We start from the raw sequence: 16,751 nt of genomic DNA on the forward strand, positions 1-16,751 counted from the left end.
GAAGAAGGAGGTGGTGTCAAAGTCCCTGGTGATGGCTAGGGTCTCTCTCCTCCCACACAGAAAGAAAGCTATTGAGGCTAATTTGGTCTTTCTCTACAATTTTATGTCCCAGAATTGCTCCCAGACTGTTCCTTTAAAAAGCAGACTGAGAATGAAAGGTGGTCCCTGCTCTCTGAGAGTATGGCATGCGGTTGGACCCTTCGTTGCTCCTCTGTTGCCTTGAAGCCACACAGTGGGGGCTGAGGGCAGATGGCCAACTGCCAGAGCAAGTGGGAATAGTACTGGTGAGCACCGGTTTGCAGAGGCTGTATATGCAGCATCTGTGAGCCACGTGGGAGCTTTCTTGGTGGCTCTTATGGTCCTTCTAGGTCCCTGGAGCCAACGGGGAAGGGAAGCATGTTCTGAGCTACTGTCATCACTAAACTCGTCCAGCTTCCACACGTGGCCCTGTGTCTCCAGTCCTGCTTCTCCAGAATGCCTAGTGTGCTGCTCATTCCCTCCCAGGCTTCAGGGTGTCTCTTGGCAGGCTCCAGGCATGCTCACAGGTGGCAGGGGGACCCTCCCAAATGACTTCACCACACGGCCTGGACAAGTGTGCCCAGGGCCCTGGGCACCCATCCTTTGCCCGTCTTGTCCAATCACTGGGGCACAGCAAGGACCAAGTCTGAGCCCTCATGGCGCCTTGGGCACCTGCCCTCAGTCCCCACCATGCCCAAATGCACATACCCCACTCATACCTGTCCCGGCACTGTCTCCAAGGAAAAGCTGCTGTGTTTGTGGGGAGCTGGCAGGTTTTCAGGCAGTGAGATGCAGGCTTTGACAGTTGGACCAGCAAGTGGGTCCCAGCAAGACAGGAACATTACTGCCTAGCTTGGCATCTGCTCACCTCAGGTCTGATCCCAGAACAGCTTCATGGATGCTGGGTCCTGAGTAAACATGACGCATCCTGGCAGACACAAAGGCCTGGGGTCAGTGCAGCCACAGCCTTCCTCCATGTTCTGCTGAGAGGCGGCAGCTCCTCTTTCTTTTTTTAATGGTTCATTTTTTTAGTGGTACATTGATGTGGAGGTAAGGTGGCTTTAGGTATGGCTTAATTAGAGCTCTCTCTGGAGATTGTTCTTCATTGTACTTTTTCAATGTGTTGGCTGCTTGACCTGCTCTTGGTTCTTAGAGCAGAAAAGATAGGAATCTTGGTCCCTTATTGGCAGCAATGCTATTGGAGGGTGGAGAGCAGGGGGGGATCCCTCTGCTCTTGATCATTCTAGAATTCAGCCTTTGCTAAGATAGGCAGCCCTAGCTTGGCAAGCATGGTGAACTTCTACATACAGGCAACATGCTGAGCAACAACTGAGCAGTGCTTTGGTGCTCTGGTGGGGCGGCCTCCACTGCATGCAGCAGGCAGAGCTCTGACCACCCGCACTGTCCTCTTGTGGGGGTGTCAGCAGTCTTGGGAGACACTGGGTCTCTCTAGGCCTCACTTCCTCCAGAGTTCCTACCAGGCTAATCCAGACACCTGGGAGCGGGGTGGGGGCATGTGTGGCCATCTACAGACAGAGGGTACTCTGTCTCCTAGAAGGGGGGCAGGCAACCAGCCGGATCATCCCAGAGGTTAGGGCGAGCCACTTCAGTGTGACAGTGTATAGCCCAGGTCTTACTAGGGCGGTAGAACTCCAACCCTGTGTTTCGGACCAGGGATGTGCCTCTGATGATCCTCCAGGGGAAAGGCCAGCAGTGCCAGCGTGGGCAGCTGGCAAGGGGGTGGGGCAGGGGCGTCTGCACAACCATTTCCAGGCGCCAGAGAGCAGAGGGAGTGTCGCAGGCTTTCATCGCTGCCTGCCAGACCTCGGCTCGCCCTTGCTCACTCAAGGAGAATTCCCCCCAGCCTGTCCTCCCACTGCCGCCCTATGAATGCTTCCTCACACATCCTGAGAAAGCTCCACCGCGGCCTGCCACCTCCCACCTCCCGAGGAATTCCGCGGCGCTGGCCCGTCGGGAGGCAGGGCGCGGACGCCGGGGCGCCACGCGATTGGCTGGCCCGGGGTGCTCTACTCCTCTGCGCGGCGGCCGGCCGCGGGCTCATCTCCCTTCCCGCCGCTGAGCCCGGGGCGGGGAAGCAGCAGCGTCGTGGCCTTTCGCCGCGAGCTGGCCCGGAACGCGGGCCGCGCTCGCCACGCTGCTCGCCCCAGGGCTAAGCACAGCATCCGAGGGCGAGGAGATATGCGGGCCTCACCGCGCCGCTGTAGGCGGAGGGAGAAAAACTGACCCAGGCAGCACGGAGCGCGACTGCCACCACCAGCTGCGGGCTCAGGGTGAGGCTCAGACTGCTGGCCTCCCGCCTGTCCCCAAAGTCCGCACTCCGCCAGGGCCAAACGCACCCTGAGGACGCACGCCAGGCCGCGCTCCTAGTTGGCACCCGAGCCCAATGGCAACGGCCGCCACATGGCCCGCGTGCGCCCACATCCCAGGCTCTGGCCCCGCGGGCCTCGCCACGTCCCCGCGCCCCGCCGCGTGCGCCCGACTGCCCAAGCCGCGGGGAGTCGCGAAGTTTGCAAGACGCGCGCCCCAAGACGACTAGGCGGGACTGGGGCCGCTGGTGCACGAAGACCCCGCACCCTGGGGCAGGCACCGGGCGCCGTCTTGAGGGCCGGGCCGCGCCTCACCGCCGCTCCCATACGGGGGTCGCCGACCGCCCGCCGCCCCTGGGGAAGGGCGCCCGGCGACGGAACCGCGCCGCGCCGCCCCCGCGTGCGCCAGCCCAGGGGAGGGGGCTTCCCACAATGCCCAGCGAGCCGCAGCCGGCACTTCCGCTGTCCAGCCACCGCGGGGGGGCCACGGAGCACCGGCCGCCGTGCGCCCCCGGAGCCCGCAGCGCCGAGCCGGCTGAGCGAGGGGCGGGGCCAGCGGTCGGCGGTGGGGGCGGGGCCGAGGCCGGGGCGCGGGGAGGGCCAATCAGCGGCGGCCGGGCGCGCGCCGGGGGCGGGGTCAGGGTCCGCGGGCGGGGCGCGCGCGGGCGGCGGGGGCCGCGGGGCTGGAGCGGCGCGGGGGCGCGCGCTGGCCTGACGGACGGACGGACTGACTGGCGGGCGGACGGAGCAGCCCCAGCGAGCGCGCAGCTCGGGCCCTCCTAGACGCAGCACTTGCCCGCCGCGGCGGCGATCACCGGCGCCGGTCCGGCGGCCGTGGCGCCCGCCAGTGCCCGCGCCCCATGGGGTCACAGGTAAGCGGCGCCGGCTCATTGTCCACGCGGCCCGGGCGGCGCACCGCAGCAGGAGGCACCAGGGCCGACCTGGCTGGACAGATGCCGCGGAGCGGCTCCGAGCCGGGCGCGCCCCGCCCGCCGCCTGCCGCGCCCCGCCCCGCGGGGGCGCCCTCCCGGGGGCGATCGGCACCGGCGACGGCTGGGGGCGTGCAGCGCAGAGACCCCGGCCCACAGGTCCCGGGCCCGGGCGACGTGGGCGGGGCGGCGTGGGCGGTGAGGTCCCCGCGGGGCTGACTGTGGCGGCGATGGCGGGGTTGCTCGGCCCCTGAGCCCCCAGCACCTCCCTCCGCGGCAGCCGCCACTGTTCCTCCCCCGTCACCTCCGAAAGGGGAATTTTCCAGTTGGTAATTTCTGCTGCGTCAACGCCCGGCCCCGAGAGGCAGCCCGGGGGCGTCCCACGCCCCCCGCCCGCGCACCCCGCGCGCCCCGCGCGTCCCCCACCCGCGCAGCCGAGCCGCACCCGGACCCGCCCGCGCCGAGTTTGCCAAGAGTCAGAACTGCGGGAGGTGGGCGCGGGCGGGTCACCGCACCCTGCCGGCCTCGGGGGTCATTGTCTTCTCAGCAGCTGGACGCCGGCCCCATCTCCATTTTAATTACCGGCGGAACCAGGCGCAGGGCCCTCGGGGCCGTGTGGCGAGGGGCGCGGAGAGGATGCGGCGCGCGGAGCGCACGGGTTGCGCGGAGGGAGCAGGGTCGGCTAGGAGCCGCGTCTTTGTTTCGCTGTAAATAGAGATGTCAGTTTCACAGGGTACCGCAGGTCAGGGTCTGACAACTCAATCCCGAGGGCAAGTGGGGAATTTTTTGCTCCAGCGGGAGGGTTCTGCCTAGTTGAGGTTCCCCGGTCCCGCCAACAATTTCACTGTTTGTAGGATTAAAGAGCCGCACACAATAGGGCTGGACTGAGGAGCCTGGGGGGAAGCTAAATGGGATGAAGAACAGCAAATTTCTTACACTGAAGAGATATAAACAAAAGTTTGAGATTCTTAGCGATTTTCCTCCCGCTTTCAGCGCTAGTCTCAGCGGAGCTTTTGGCGAGGGTTACGTGTCAAGATTGTTATCTGCATTGTTTAAAGAAATGCTAATTAGGAAACGTGTGCAGCAAACGGCCGGCAGACGGCCGGCAGACACCTGTGCGCTGTGCGCGAAGTACTTCTGTGTGTCTGCATTGTGTCAGTTCTGGAATCTCTCATGCTGGATTTATCACAGACGCTAACTTCCCGTTTGGTAACAGACTGGATATGGCTCTAATGCTTGCCCTCCCTGCCTGTGCAAGGCAGTATTTTCACTCAGCGAGAGTGGAAAATAAGTTTGTTCTTCAAGAGGAAAATTGTGGAAGGGCTTATAGAAGAATTTACCAAAAATGAAGCAAACAGTAGTACTTTATCGTAGTGGGGTTCTTCCACAAGGTCTGCTTTGTGGTAATGTTGGATGTTTTGAAGACTTTGGGGGCACATCAGTCTTAGGAAAACAGCAAGTGATGGAAGCCTTTAGGCAGCAGTTATCACAAGTGTAATAAAGACTTCAGCGCTATCTCCCTTGAAAGAATTGTAATTCTTTTCATATACTTTTCTGAAAGTGAGGGAGCGAGTGTTGCTGAGACTTGACTAGTGTGATGAGAGACCCTCACTTTGGGTCATCTAGAAATCCAGAATTCATCTTTCCCTCAGGCCTGCCTGTCATCTACCTTTTTGTGTATGGATCCGAGAATTTTGCTTTGCTTAATTTCTGTTTGCTTTAGCTTTCCTTGTGCTCAGAACTGGGCTCAAGATCCCTTGGACAAGTGGGACTGTGGCGCTCAGCTCTTACATTCACTATGCACCGGGACGGGCTGACTCCCTGCCACCGTGGCTTCCAGTGTCCCGCCTGTGCAGAGTCCAGAGGTCCATCCAGAGATGGAGAGGAAATGCCCTTGGGGTGTGGACACGCCTTTATTGTCTGATGTGTTATTTACAAACACTGAATTGAAAGAAGTTTTGACAGTGAATTTTCTGACATTGTCCGTAAGTGGGACTTTGCAAATTAAGGGAAATTGGGCCGCTCTGTCCCTGTGGTCTGTGTTTCTGGGGCGCTGCTCAGCTATGGTACTCTGTTCTCCATCACAGGTCCTCTATCAGCCTCCAGGAGTGGAGGAGACCCACTTAGGGCACAGGTTTAGAAACTTGTGAACTTGGGCTTATTCTTCACATTACTGTCTTTTTTTGTGTGTGCTCTGGTGCCTTTGGAGTTGCTCTAAGACTGTTCTGGGAACTATTGCTTCTTCTCTTGCCTATATCAGGATCCTGGCACTCACAAAGGATAGTTCCATTTTGGGGGGCTGCAAGTTCTTACCCAACTCTTCTTGTTATAAAAATTGTAGCTTTTTTTTTTTTTGTTTATTTTGTTTTTATTTTTTTGAGACAAGGTCTTGCTGTGCGATTCAGGGTAGCCTTGAACTCACTATGTAGCACAGGCTGTCCTCCAATTTGTGGTAATCCTCCTGCCTCAGAATCCCGAGTGCTGGAATTGCAGCCCAGACCACCACTTGGCTCTTCACGTTTTACTTAACATATTTTCCAGAATGACAGTAGATTGTTAAGAATTGTCTTGTGAATCTGTATCCTCCTCTGGGAGGAAAAAAAAAAGATTTATGTTGCCAGAGTTTGCTGCATGGCCTGACCTCTAAGTAAACGGATGAAGATGGGTGATGTCTGCTGAAGCACAAGACTGTGGTGTGGGAACCTGCTGTCTGTCCGGGGCACACTCTCCTGGTCTCTGATTGTCTGTCGCTCTGGCTGTGAACTTGTGCAGAGCCCTGTGCCCTAACCCATGAAATCAGTGAGAGTTTTCCATCTTTCTGCTTGAACACCTTGTGTGCCTTGTCTCTGCATGCTCCAGCATGGTGTTCTAGCTTGTGAGTGATGACAGAATGTGCCCTACTGTACATAGAAGGAAAAGAGAAAACACCTTTTCTAGCACACTCACCAACTGTTCTACTAAAGGCTAACGACAAGCAAAATTACTCAGCTCTGATCAAAATGTGACTTATGCAAGTTCTGTTAAATAGTCAAGTTGCAGAAGTGTCATTTAACTCTTACTTTACATTAAAAAGTAATGAACTTCTTGTTACTTTATTTTGTTTTGTGGCTTGGGGATCAAGCCCAGGACCTCAAGTTTAGTAGTTAAAATGCTCTACCATTGAGCGCCATTCAGTCCTGAAAATTATGAATTATTTTTAAATCTCATTCTTTGCATTAAGAAATTACTAACCTTGGGCTGGAGATACAGCTTACTGATACATCACCTGTTGGGCAAGGTTATGAGTTTGAACCTAGGTACCAAGAAAGAGAGAGAATTACTAATTTAGCTGGGCATGGTGGGGAATGCCTATAATCCCAGTATTCAAAAGGCTGAGGCAGGATGACTTCAGTGAGTTTAAAGCTAGCCTGTGCTACATAGTGAGCTCAAGGCCTGAACTACATAGTGAAAAAAATAAATTAAGAAATTACTAACCTACATGATTCTGATTAGAAAGTTGATTTTTTTTTTTTTTTTTTGGTACTGGGGATCGAACCCATGACTGAGCTGGCAAGGCAGACACTGAGCTACATCCTCAGCCCCTGATTTTTTTTTTTTTTTTGAGACAGAGTCTTGCTGTGTAGTTCAGTTGGCCTTGAACTCAGTGTAACCCTGGCTGGCCTCGGATTTGCATGGACGCTCTGAGCTCAGCCTTGAGTACTAGGATTATAAACTTGAGCCACCATGCCCAGCTTCTAAGTAGAAAGTTGAGAAGCAGCACTTCCAGAGCTTCTTTTTGGGTTTTGATACAGGTGCTTTTTGAGTCATAGTGGAGGGATGCCTGAATTGTCACAGCAGTTCTTTAGTATTATTGGGGACCTATTATGGATCAGCCTTTGGGATGGGTTGGGGACAAGGCTAGTGGTTGTTGGGGTGCGCAGGTGATGCAAGGGACCATGGCATGGCTGCAGATGATAGAAGAGGTCAGGACTGCTGTGGAGAGCTTGAAGGACTATGTAGGCTGCTGGCAGGGAGGCGTCTTCTGGGTCTCTAGCGATGATGCAAGAGGAAAGACCAAGCAGTGGATGGCAGTGTGCGGACCTGAAGGACCTGACCTAGGCTCTGCCTGTGGGCACAGCAGTTCAGGGCGATCAGCTGAGGAGGTGGGTGTGAGGAATGGCGGCGTGGTCCACACAGCACCTTTCCAAGCTGTTGCTTCTGCACACGGCCCCTGCCTGTGAGGCCGCACTGGCAGACGTTGTTCCCTTTAGGACCGCTGTTGGTGCGCGGCTCTTTTCCTACCTGTCCTTGCGTGATGTGGTGCCCCAGGTGTGCTGCGAGGCCTCCACTCTCCTTCCTGTCACTGGCTCTCTGGTTTGCTAATGTGTCTGTCATTCCAGTTGCCCGCAGAATGAAAAGGACCCATGAGTGTTCATGGATAGTGGACTTTTATTTTAATTTTTTACTTTTTGATAATGGACTTTTAAAGAATTTCTTAATTTATGTAAAAGTTGAACAGAATTGCAACTTGCATGGTGTACTTTTTTGTTTCCTGCACTGCTTCATCTGTCTCCTCCTGAGCACTCTGAAGAAAAGGAGGCCTCTTGAGTTTAATAGAAAGCCTCCTCTCTCCTCACACCCAAGCACACAGGAAGTCCAGCAGGGCTCTTCTTTGTAAGGTTGGAGCAAGACGCTTCTGTGTTTTGTGCTGCTTTCGAAAGGCCAGTCTGTGTGTGGTGCTGGGATCAAACCTGGAGCCTTGCACATAGCAGTACTCTGCCTGGAGCTGCGTCCCTGGGAAGGCAGCTTCCATGAGGGCGACCGTCTCCTTGTGGTGTGGCCCTGGGACACGGGCAGTCGCCTGCTCAGCATGGGATGTGGCAGAAGGGAGTTTCACCTGTAGCCTTCTCTTTCCCTACTTCCCCTGCTCCAAACTCAGGATGGATCTGGATCCCAGCCCCCTTTTGTTAATATTTGATTTTATTTATTTTTATGCTTTTTACTTTGAGACAAATTTTTCTGCCTTAACCTTCCAAGTATCTGGAATTATAAGATTGGCAGGAGGATCGCCTGGGCTACATAATGAGTTCAAGGTGAGCCTGAACTGCATTAATGAGACTCTGCATTAATGAGGAAGGGAAGAAGGAAGGGAGGGAGAAATTGCTGGAGAGCCTGGGTCAGGGAGCGTAGGAGGCTCCAGCTGTGGCCGAGAGTGACGCTGGTGAGGTCCTGTGATGGAGCATTGCTGCGTGCCTGTGCCGCAGATGGGGATGGCTGGCTCCACATGGCAGGTGCCAGTGTCGTTTTCTGTGAGGTTAGCAAACGACATGTCCTTGGGGAAGCACAGCAGGGTCAGCATCTGGTCAGTTCTCCTGCATGTGATGCTCGCTGGGCAGGGTGGGTCTCACTCCTGGACAGGGCGTGAGTCACCGTGCTCTGGTCGCCAGGGCCAGCGTTTGTGATGCCTCTGCCTCACTGTCCTGCTGCTGCTGCGTTCCATGTGGCGCTCTCCTCACAGAGGAGGCTGTGGGTGCACTGCACAGGGGGATACAGCCTCGCCCCAGTGGGCCAAGCAGTCTGCCGGGGCAGTGCTATCTCCTGGGCAAGGGGCGAGGAGGGGACTTGCCAGGTGCCCACATGGGACTCGGGCCTCCTGCTCACGGCTGTGCCTTGGGTGACACTGGGGGTGCTGGCTGTTTCTCTTTCTTGGGCAGTACATGAGACCTGGGGCGCCTTTTGGAATAGCAATTTTTTTTTTTGTACTGAGACTTACGGTTCATGTTCTTTAACACTGAGCCACATCCCAGCCCTTTTCTTCTTTTCAGTCAGGGTCTTACTGACAGGGACTTACTAAGACTAGGTCTTTCATGCCCAGGCTGGGCACAAAACTGTGATCCTCCTGCCTCAGCCTCCCAAGTAGCTGAGATTCCTGGTTTGTACTGCCGTAGCTGGTGAAAACATTCTCTTTAAACAGTTATTTGGGAAGTTTTGAAATATGCACACAGAGAGAACGGCCCCTTCCCAAGCTGCAGTAATTCCTGACACTCCAGACACTCCACTTCATCACCTTCATTTTTTTGTTGATTTTTTAGAACAAATTTCAGACATTTAATTCTGTCATTAAGTACTTAGCTGGATCCAGTAACACGGAGCCATGCGCTTACCACTGCCCCCACACGAGTGCTGCTCAGTGCGGTACTGGGCACTAGGAGAACCCCATGTCTGTCCTTGTTGGTGCTGGAGACTGGACCCAGGGTGTAGCACTCGGCATCCCCAGCCCTTTCAACATTTTATTTGTAAATGTATTTTTCAGTACTGGGGATCAAACCCAGGGCTGTGGCACTAAGCTACATCTCAGTCTGTTACTTTTTTAAATTTTGAGGCAGGGTCTCACTAAGCTGCCCAGCCTGCACTCAGATTTGTACTTTTTCTTTTCTTTTTTTTTGGTCTTTTTTCCTTTTTATTGGTACCGGGGATCAAACTCACGACTGCCTGCTTGCAAGGCAGGCGCTTACGCCGCTGAGCTAAACCCCCAGCCCCAGATTTGTGCTTTTTCTGCCTCAGCCTTCCAGAGTGCTGGGATTATGGGCGCTTTTCTGCCACACCCAGTTTTACTTTTTCCCCCCAGATAAATCATCATCATCTACATCAGACACTTTGGAAGGAGTGTGCTGGTCCCTGTGAAAAAGCCAAGCTAGTGAGCGAGGTTCACTTGTGGGGGATGTGGCCACCGCACCGGCCTCCTGCCATGTGGCCTCCGGGTTGCAGAGCTGGGAAGAAGCTGCTCCGGTCCTCAGGGGTGGTGGAAAGGTGAAGGCTGTGGCCACCTTCTGAGACAGGCCAAACTCGCAGTTCAGTAAGAGCCATTGTCCAGCCTGGAGCCTGGCCCTGCCACGTTCAGTGGGCTCAGGTCAGCTGATGAGGACTGTCAGGCAGGTCCCGCTGTGCAGGAGCCTCTTTCTGCACAGCTCTGCCTCCTGGCTCCCGAGTCTGCTGTGGCTTTGGGCAAGGGGGCTCTGGAAATACTGGACACATGGTGATCACTGAGCCCTGGGCAGGGTGAGACCTCATCTTCTGGGTGCTTCCCAGGGACCAAGAGCCCCATCTGGGAGGCTGCCACAGCCCCCACCTTGCCTACAGAGTTTCGGGTGGCTCAGCTGTGGCCTGCGCATGTGGAAAGTCTGTGAAGAGACCCAAGAGCAGTGTGGACGCTGCCAATGCCTGTTCCTGATGTGGGGGGTGGCATCCCTTCTGCTGTCTGCCTCCTGAGCGAGGATACAATGTCCTGGCTATTTTGATAGGCCATGCTGCCTTCTTTTTTTTTTTTTTTTTTGTCTTTTTCCTTTTTATTGGTACCGGGGATTGAACTCACGACTGCCTGCTTGCAAGGCAGGCGCTTATGCTGCTGAGCTAAATCCCCAGCCCCCATGCTGCCTTCTTGTTTCTTTTCTTTTTATTTCTTATAAACTGCTGAACATCCATCCATGTAAAAATTTTTTTTCATACTGAGCTATATACCCAGTTCTTTTAAATTTTTTTCTAAAATTTGGAAATAGATCTCTCTGAGTTGCCCAGCACGGGCTCAAACTTGGCGGTCCTCCTGCCTCAGCCACCCAGTGTGCTTAGATTATAAGCATATACCTCCACGTCATGTGGAAATGACATTTTCAATGCTCCTTTGATATATATATATATTTTTTTTTTTTTTCATTTTCTGTTGCTGGACACTTAGGATTTTCTTACTTTTTGCTGTTATACCAAGCAGTGCCTGGAACAAATTAGCTCAGGGTTGTTTCCTTAGGCGTAGGGTCCCACCGTAACATCGGGGGTCAGAGATGGGAACACGTCTCAGTCTTGCTCTTGCCACAGGCTCTGTTCCAGGACAGAATGATGGGCTGTGGCCTTGCTACCCCACAAGCTTTGAGTATTTACAGCTTTCTGATTGGTAGGTTGATTGAGGCTCATAGCTGGGCCTTGAGCATGCTAGGTGAGCATTCTACCACTCAGCTCTATTCCCTCGCCCTTTAACAAATTTTTATTTTGAGAAGGGTCTCACTAAGTTGCCCAGGATGACCTTGAATTTGTGATCCTCCTGCCTCACCTCAGCCTTCTGAGTAGCTGGGATTAGAGGTGTGCCCAGTTGCACCTGGCTTGCGTTATTTTTGTCAGCTTCATGTATTCAGACTTTTTAAGAAATCTTTTCCCAGAATCTGGTATATCACCCTTGCTCTCTGCATGCCCTGTTCAGAGATCTTTAAAGTTTTGACATGAAGTTAACCAAAGGTGTCCATCATAGAATGAACTTTGACCTTAAAAGGACAGTGGAGACCATATGGCTTGTCAGTCACCACCCCAACCACAGGTGTTTCTGGGTGTTGGCAGGTGCCCCCTGGTGTGACCAGTCCTCCTTCCTGGCCAGGCAGTTGCTTGGAGTTGCTGCGGCAGGGATGAAGCTGGGGCCGGCCACCTCTGCGCATGCCGGGAGGCTCAGACTCCTGAGGGCTTCGATGTGCCTTTGCTTGTCCTAAGCGGGTACAGGGGCGAGTGTGTGTACTGAACCTTGTCATCTTGTTCCTGGAGGGAGGACAGCGAGGCTGCTGGGTCTCCCCAGGACTGCACTTCCAGTGCCCAAGTGGATTGCCCTCTGCACCTGGATGGCAGTCTATACCTCTGCACTGCTGGAGTGTCCCGCACCTTCCCCCACTTCCTGCGCCTCCTCCCTGAATCCCGGAGTTTACCCCAATGTGATTATGGAGCCTGTTCCACCAGCATTAGCACTTGGCAGGGGAGGCCCTGGGAGGCTGGCACAGGGGAGGAGCCCGCTCCTGGGTGTCCCGCAAGCCACGCTGGCTGACTGTTGCTAACTTGGTCTGGGACTCACCTGGGCGTCGCTCTCACCCTGAAGCTCTTGTCCCACCCTTCCTGCACCCTTCCTGCATTTCCCCTTGAGCTGGGCCAAGGAGAGGGGGCTGGGCTGGCTGCTGTGGGAGTCAGGGCCAGCCCAAGGCCTCTGAAGTCCCCATCAGTCTTGTCCTTTGGTGCCCGTGTGGCCTGCGGATCTGAGGAGGCCAAGGCTGCGCGACATGCGCCTGTGCTGTCGGTGTGGCTCCTGCCCAGGCAGCTGTCATTTGTCCGCACAGTGCCTCCTCCTGCTCTGTCTTGATATGAGGCCTGCACCCTGTGCAGTCATGGGGACTCTTGGGAACGGGGCGTCAGTTGCCACAGGAGCCTGGGGCAGAACCTGTCCTATGCAGGGCCCAGGACTGCCACTCCTGCACCAGAGTGGTTTCAGCCCATGGTGGCTTCTTGTTTCAGTTTCCAGGGTGGGTTAGTGACATCAGCACACAGTTGACCGAGGTGGCAGTGTGTAAAAACGTGTGTCTGCTGAGTGAAGGAGCATGTGGAGGCTGTGCTGTTCTTGCAGCTGTCCAGCCCGCTGACCATGCCCTGGAGATCTCTGGGCCCAGCCTCCTGCACCTGTGTCCACTCCCAGAGTGCTGGCCTCTTCCGTGCAGCAGGAGCAGAGCCTGCTGCAGGACAGGCGAGACCCCCTCATAGCCACCATGCAACAATTCCTCTTTGAGGGGTGTTTGCCTCTGGGTCCCCAGCTCCTCTCTGAGGTCCGGCGGCACCTTCTGTAGCACAGTGCTGTCACCGGGTCTGTGATGTCAGCCTGTGCCATGCATTTGCTCCTTGTCTTGTGGCTCCTCCTCCTTGGAAGTCCCCAGTCATTGGGGTCTTTACCAGCCCTGTGCTCACTGTGTCCTGCCACCTCTCCTGCCATGCCTTGAGGAGCTATGCTCCTGGCTGCTGCCTGTTTCCAATGCAGCACAGGACTCAGGGTCCTGGAGCAGCCCCTTTGGTTTGGATGGCCTGGACTCTGTGTCTGGGAGTCTTCTTTTCAGGCTGTGGGTGGAGCTACACTGGTACCAGCTGTGCTGGCACCATGCTGGGACAGCGGTCTTTCTGTCCCTTCCTTGAAGACCCCGGCCAGTAGGGACTCAGCCTGGCATGGTAGGGAGTTGCTTCTGCTTCATTCTCCTGGTGTGTGGGGACTCTCGGGCTTTGGTCAGTATCGAAGCGCTGCTCAGTGCTTTAAATGCTGGGCTGGCTCCTGGGGGCTTTCTGGGCCAGGGGCGCACATGTGCTGACCCCCTACATCTTCCACGTGCCCCCTTGCCCTGCGCTAGCCTCTGTTAGACTCTGTAGTAGGTAGGGGTGGCATCTTCAGGCTTGATGCCCTCCCCAGAATTGCTCTGGGCTTCTGTGGGTGCTTGCTGGACCTGTGGGGTGCTGATGAGACTCCAGAATGTGTTTCTGAGGTGAAGTCTTCAGTCTTTGGTGAGGACAAACACTGAGCTGAGACGGGGCAGCGAAGGTTAGGAGTGAGGGTTTGGAAAGGGGAAGAAGCCGTGTGGTCTGGGTGGGGTGCACCAGAGGATGTGACATGGGGCAGGTTTGGAGGTGGAGGAGGCAGTGAGGTGGCCCAGGCGTGAGAAGCCTAGGATGGAGGTGAAGGAACTGAGACAGGGCTGGTGACCAAGGGGAAGAGGCCCGGGCAGATCCAGAGGCTGGTCGGGTGTGGCCAGTCCTGGTTTGGGTTTTGGGTCTCCCTGGCCGCATGTGGAGGCCTAGAGTTCCTCGGCAGGTACCACCCAGAGTTTGCTCACTGGAGAAAATGCAGGTAGCACCTCCCAGGTAAAGGCAACGTACGTATATTCTGGTGTTTGGAGAGGGTATTCTTTGCAGTCAGGAGCGCATTTAATTTTGTTGTTTGTTTGGTTTTTTGAGACAGGGTCTTGCTATATAGTCCAGTCTGACCTTGAACTCATGGCAGCCCTCCTTCAGCCTCCTAAATAGGGCCACATTTTTTAAAATTAGTGCACACTTTTCAACATCACTGGACATTTGAGAGATACAAATTAAAACAACACCGAGATTCCACCTCACCCCAGAAAGACTGGCTTAAAATTTAAAAATCAACGAACAATAAATGCTGGAGGGCTTGTGGGGAAAAAGGAACCCTTCTCCATTGTTGGTGGGAATGCAGACAGGTGCAACCGCTTTGGAAATCACTATGGAGATTCCTCAAAAAACTAGGACCAGAGATCTTATTTGACCTAGTTATTCCTCTTCTAGGTATCTTCCCAAAAGAAATAACTTGTGCTGCTATAAACATGGGTGCACATGGGTGCATGGTATCATCATACCACAGTGATGTATGTGCACCCATGTTTATAGCAGCACAGTTTGTAATAGCCAGATCTTGGAAACAACCTCAATGCCCACTGACTGAGGAATGTGGTATTTCTATATAATGGAATACTATTCAGCCATAAAGAATAATAAACTGGACATTTTTATAGGTAAATAGATGTACCTTGAGAACATACTTATTAGTGACATAAATGTATCATGCGTGTGTAAACGTCATTATTGTTTCATTAGTATAATAAGGGAAAAACATATATTTTGTTCAAAGAGAATGACTTCAGCCAAACAATGACTCAGGCCACACATGCTTTCCCTTTAATCCACTGTGAGCCATTTTGAGTTGACTTTTGGATGTTTTAAGAAATTTTTGATGTCTTCCCTTCCCCGGCCAGCGCTGGGCAGCTGCTGACCGCCTGTCTCATGGGCAGTTCTCTGTGTTCTGGTTTTTTTGCATGTGGATATCCAGTTGTTCCAGTATATTTATTGAGGGTACAATCCTTTCTCCACTTAATTGCTTTTGCATCTTTGCCAGAAATCAATTGTGGGTGTGTATTTTGGAACTTCATATTGGTACCTTGGTGGTTTGTCTATGTTGATACCAATGCTGTTTCATCATGATTGGTAACTTTGTGAGAAGTGGGACTGGGGAAGGCTGGAGCTCTAATTTTGTTCCTTTATCAAAGTTGTTTAGACTATTTGGAGTGTCTTCTATTTTTACATAAATGTAAGAATCAAAATGTTAATCTTTATGAAAAATGATATTGGCAGTTTTTTGGTTTTTATTTTTGTTTTGTCTTTTTCCTTTTTATCGGTACCGGAGATCGAACTCACAACTGCCTGCTTGCAAGGCAGGTGCTTATGCCGCTGAGCTAAATCCCCAGCCCCTGATATTGGCAGTTTGATAAGAGATTTTTTTTTTTTGACACCATGGATCGAACTCGCAACCTCGCACTTAACCAGGCAGGCGCTTATGCCGCTGAGCTAAATCCCCAGCCCCTAAGAGATTGTTTTTTGATCTTTATTTTCTTTTTCTTGCTTTTTCTCCCTCTCTTTTTTTGGAACTAGGGATCAAACTCACGATCTTGTGCTTGCCAGGCAGGCACTTGTGCCACTGAGCTACCTGGCTTTCTACTTGTTTATGGTTTTATTCTGTCTTTTATTTTGAATTTCTCAAGGATAGATATTCATAGCTTCCTTCTTTTCTAACAAGTATACTTGGTGAAAATTTTTAATTAAAAATAAATAAATAAGATAGTGCACATTTTCAGCACAGAGTGCTGACCTTCCTCATGAGGAGCTGGTGCATGTATGTAATGCACCTTTTTTTTTTTAAGATAGGGACTCATTGGCCTTGAACTCATTACGTAACTCAGGCTGGTCTCAAATTCCTAGCAACCTTCCTGCCTCAGCCTCCTGAGTTGTGTATCACAGTTGTGTATCACCATGCCCAGTTTATAACACATTTTATTTTATTTATTTTATAACACATTTTAATGTTAACCTTAATATTTTGTTCTTGTTTGCAGTACTGGGAATTGAACCCAGGGGTGCTCTGTCACTGAGATATGTTTCCAGCCCTTTTTCTTTTTTGAGACATTAGGTTGCTAAGTTGCCCAGGGTGGTTTTAAATTTAGTATCTTCTTGCTTTAGCCTCCTGAGTAGCTGGGATTACAGGTGTGTCCCACTGCATCCAGCTCATTTGGAAAAATCCAAGTGTGCACATCTGTAGTCCCAGCACTCTGGGAGGCTGAGGATGCAGAGTGCAAGTTGGAGCCCAGCCTTGTTCACTTCGTGACTTAGTGACTTAGTGAGACTGTCTTGAAATAAAAACTAAAAAGATCCAGATCTTTCTCAGTGCAAAGGTCCTGGGTTCAATGCCAAGCACTACAAAAATAAATGAATACATAATAAAAATTTTTTTTGTCTTTTTATCGGTACTGGGGATCGAACTCATGACTGCCTGCTTGCAAGGCAGGCGCTTATGCCACTGAGCTAAATCCCCAGCCCCCTAATACATAGTAAAATTTTAAGATGCAACTGGAAATAATAATATGATCTATGTAAAATTTGGTTTGTTGGAGTGTCCTGTTGCTCATGTTTTCACCTAGTTTTTCAGAAGAGAATAAACTCAGTACCTCAATATGTGGTGAGGACTGAGCCATTCCAGGGGTTTGTGGCTGCTCCCATGGGACTTACCATTAGTGGCCAGGTGTGGGGAGGCCAGGCCTGGGGAGGCTGTACTTTCATAAAGAGTAGGATTTGATGAGATCGTTCCCTGTCACCC

General features: G+C 52.8%; 1 protein-coding gene across 2 annotated transcripts in view; it reads left to right on the plus strand.

The window, feature by feature from the left end:
• Positions 1–1,960: 1,960 nt before the first annotated feature.
• Zbtb46 (zinc finger and BTB domain containing 46) overlaps positions 1,961–16,751 on the plus strand; it is a 55,716-nt gene continuing 40,925 nt past the window's right edge. Inside the window, exon 1 of one of the 2 annotated variants that reach the window (XM_003462790.5) lies at positions 1,961–2,309. The gene's annotated coding sequence lies outside the window, so the exon portion shown is untranslated. Of the gene's footprint in view, positions 2,310–3,077; positions 3,218–16,751 lie in introns of those variants that run through there. The other variant, XM_063247997.1, reaches the window with a different exon arrangement.

This window comes from Cavia porcellus, unplaced genomic scaffold, assembly GCF_034190915.1.
Source record: "Cavia porcellus strain 051 isolate PalLab524CR breed Dunkin Hartley unplaced genomic scaffold, mCavPor4.1 scaffold_5, whole genome shotgun sequence".
Taxonomy (NCBI): Eukaryota; Metazoa; Chordata; class Mammalia; order Rodentia; family Caviidae; genus Cavia; species Cavia porcellus.